Source organism: Mandrillus leucophaeus, unplaced genomic scaffold, assembly GCF_000951045.1.
Source record: "Mandrillus leucophaeus isolate KB7577 unplaced genomic scaffold, Mleu.le_1.0 Scaffold10, whole genome shotgun sequence".
Taxonomy (NCBI): Eukaryota; Metazoa; Chordata; class Mammalia; order Primates; family Cercopithecidae; genus Mandrillus; species Mandrillus leucophaeus.
In genome coordinates, this window is record NW_012098098.1 from 1,660,203 (window position 1) to 1,663,972 (window position 3,770).

Genomic DNA, 3,770 nt, shown 5'->3' on the forward strand with positions numbered 1-3,770 from the left:
GGAGGCTGAGGTGGGAGGCTCACTTGAGCCCAGGAGGTAGAGGTTGCAGTGAGCTATGATCGCACCACTGTACTCCAACCTAAGTGACAGAGCAAGACCCTGTCTCAAAAAAAAAAAGTGTTCCATGTTAATACTAAATTCTTTTTCCACATCTAATACCCTGTACCTGCTGCCTCCTCCCAGGTATAAGCCCCTGACAACCTGAGTTTCTCCCTCTGCTCGGCCTTGCATTTGATTAAGGCACTAAAATAGGAAATAGAGAAATGAACAGGACTCATATCATCAGAGAATGCTGTAGGTTGGAGCTTCTAAGTTACCTGAAATGCGGAAACTTTGTTACCAATGTCCCTTTAAAATTGATACATTGGCCAGGCGCAGTGGCTCATGCCTGGAATCCTAGAACTTTGGGAGGCTGAGGTGGGTGGATCACTTGAGGTCAGGAGTTCGAGACCAACCTGGCCAACATGGTGAAACCCCGTCTCTACTGAAATAAATAAATATATGTACGCTGGGAGCAGCGGCTCATGCCCGTAATCCCAGCACTTTGGGAGGCCGAGGCAGGCAGATCACCTGAGGTCAGAAGTTAAAGACCAGCCTGGCCAAAATGGCAAAACCCTGTCTCTGCTAAAAATACAAAATTAGCCAGGCATGGTGGTATATGCCGGTAGTCCTAGCTACTCAGGAGGCTGAGGCAGGAGAATCGCCTGAACCTGGGAGGCGGAGGTTGCAGTGAGCCGAGATCACACCATTGCACTCCAGCCTGGGCAACAAGAGTGAAACTCTGTCTAAAAAAAAATTAAAAATTAGCCGGGTGCGGCACGTGCCTGTAATCCTAGCTACTTGAGAGGCTGAGGCAGGAGAATTGCTTGAACTCGGGAGGTGGAGGTTGCAGTGAGCTGAGATCGAGCCACTGCACTCCAGCCTGGGCAACAGAGGGAGTCTCTGTATCCCCCCCCCAAAAAAATAAAAATAAAAAAATAAAGGAAATCATGTGCCTTTGTTTTTGGAAAGTTGTCATCTATGCAGCTGTGCTAAAACACCAGAAGCAGATTGCAGCTGATTGTACCCGGGTGCAGCATCATTCCAGCCCACTTAGAACAGAAACCCAGTTTTGGAAATAACACTGCTCTTGCCCCCTGCCCCAGCTAACTGGAGCTGGTGGCTCCCCGCCGCAGCCATTAACTGGGGCTGTCGCCAGTCCCACCCTCTGGGCTCTTTCCCTTTTTACACTGCAGTCTGGGGTTGTGCGTATCTCCATCTAAGCGTGGTAGGTCAGCACTCTCACCAGCGTGGAGACAGCCAGGGGCCCCGGGTGGCAGATAGCCGCCTCATGCCCTCACTTGCGTCTCTCAGGCCACTAAGCCTGTACTGTGTGACTTGATCACCAGCCACTGTAGTACTTTTTAATTTCCTTCCTTCAGCTCGCACCCAAGAGGGGCCTCCGTCAGTGTCTGTAGAAGCACAGACCATTCCTGCATAATTAGAAGCTGAGACCTGGCACGCTGGCTTATACCTGGAATCCCAGAACATTGGGAGGCTGAGGCAGGAGGATTGTTTGAACTCAGGAGCTCAAGACCAGCCTGGGCAATGTAGTGAGATCCCATTTCTACAAAAAATAAAAGTAAAAAGTAGCTGGACATGGCGGCACACACCTGTAGTCCCAGCTGCCAAGGAGGCTGAAGCGGAGGGATTGCTTGAGACTAGGAGTTTTTTTGTTTTGTTTTGTTTTGTTTTGCTTTTGAGATAGCGTTTTGCTCTTGTTGCCCAGGCTGGAGTGCAATGGCTCATTGCAACCTCCGCCTCTGGAATTCAAGCGATTCTTCTGCCTCAGCCTCCCGAGTAACTGGGATGACAGGCGCCCACCACCACACTCAGCTAATTTTGTATTTTTGGTAGAGACGGGGTTTCACCATGTTGGTCAGGCTAGTCTCGAACTCCTAACCTCAGGTGACCCGCCCATCCCGGCCTCCCAAAGTGCTGGAATTCCAGGCATGACCACCATGCCCGGCCAAGCCTAGGAGTTTCAGGCTGCAGTGATCTCTGATCTACTGTTGCATGCCAGCCTGGGCAACAGAGCAAGACCCTGTTTCTAAAAATGAGAAAGACTTTAAAAACCCGGTGTAGGCCAGCCTGGCTGTCTCTGTGAGTAACCAGGATAAATAGAGATCTCCATGCATGTGACCTATGAACAGAAAAGCCAGCCTGGAATGGAAGAGCGGGTCAGCCTGGCCCTCTGAACTTAGAAGGAAATGCCAGATCGTATCTGTGTGGCATCCTCCACAGGTTGTGAGAACGTGGCCTGCTCCTGTAACATGGACGGAGACGTTGCTGTTTGAATTGACTGGACGTGGAAATAACCACAGGGAAATAAAGTGTCTCAATGACAAATGCATGCATGGCAACAAAAAGAAGATTCAAAAGGGAAGAAAAAAATAAAACCCACTGCTGTAGGACACATGCTAAGAAGTAACTTTTAAGAATTCAGAGCCTGGGCAGCTTAGGGAGACCCTGCCCCTCCAAATTATAAAAATCAGACGGGCGTGGGAGTGTGTGCCTGTAGTCCTAGTTACTCAGGAGGCTAAGGCGGAAGAATCACTTGAGCCAGGAGGTCAAGGGCAACATAGTGAGACCTTGTCTCTACAAAAAATTTTTTAAATTAGCCGGGCGTGGTGGCACACACCTGTAGTCCCAGCTATTCAGGAGGCTGAGGTGGGAGAATCACCTGAGCCCAGGAGGTCCAGAGTGCAGTGAGCTGTGATCGTGCCACTGCACTCCAGCCTGGGCAACAGAGTGAGACCCCATCTCAAAAAAATAAATAAATAAATAAATAAATAAGTTGAACCACGTAGCTGCTAATACCTAATAGCCCTCGGTCAATTTTCCTCCTCCCACCACATTTCCCGTCTTCAGGCTTAGTGCCCAGCCAGTTCTTTACCTCAGTCACCCTGGAATAGACCAGCTGTCTATCTATGTGATAGTTTTCAGTTTTCTGTTTCTCCCTATGTTGAATTAATTAATTAATTTAGAGAGAGGATTTGTTTTTGTTGCCCAGGCTGGAGTACAGTGGCGCAATCATGACTCACTGCAGCCTCAAGCTCCTGGGCTTGAGCGATACTTCTGCCTCAGCCTCCTGAGTAGCTGGGTCTACAGACAAATGCCACCATGCCCGGCTAATTTTAAAATATTTTGTAAAGACAGGAATCTCGCTATGTTGCCCAGGTGGGTCTTGAACTTCCTGGCCTCAAGCGATTCTCCCATCTCAACCTCACAAAGCGTTGAGATCACAGGCAGGAGCCACCATGCCTGGCTTGAATTGTTGTCTTGTTTGGTTTTGGGGTTTTTTTTTTTTTGGTTTGTTTTTTGGTTTGTTTTGTTTGTTGTTTGTTTGTTTTGTTTTTTGGTTTTTTGTTTTTGAGATGGAGTTCTTGCTCTGTCTCCCAGGCTGGAGTGTAGTGGTGTGATCTTGGCTCACTGCAACCTCCACCTCCTGGGTTCAAGCAGTTCTCCTGCCTCAGCCTCCTGAGTAGCCAGGATTACAGGCACACGCTACCATGCCTGGCTAAATTTTGTATTTTTAGTAGGACAAGGTTTCACCATGTTGGCCAGGCTGGTCTCAAACCCCGAGCGGGGCGCAGTGGCTCACACCTGTAATCCCAGCACTTTGGGAGGTCAAGGCGGGCGGATCACGAGGTCAGGAGATTGAGACCATCCTGGCTAACACAGTGAAACCCCGTCTCTACTAAAAATACAAAAAAATTAGCCGGGCGTGG

At 49.1% G+C, this 3,770-nt stretch overlaps 1 protein-coding gene across 2 annotated transcripts in view; it reads left to right on the top strand.

The window, feature by feature from the left end:
• The window catches only part of KLHL36 (kelch-like family member 36), a 17,750-nt gene that overhangs the window by 8,088 nt on the left and 5,892 nt on the right, over positions 1 to 3,770 (top strand). The window lies entirely within an intron of this gene.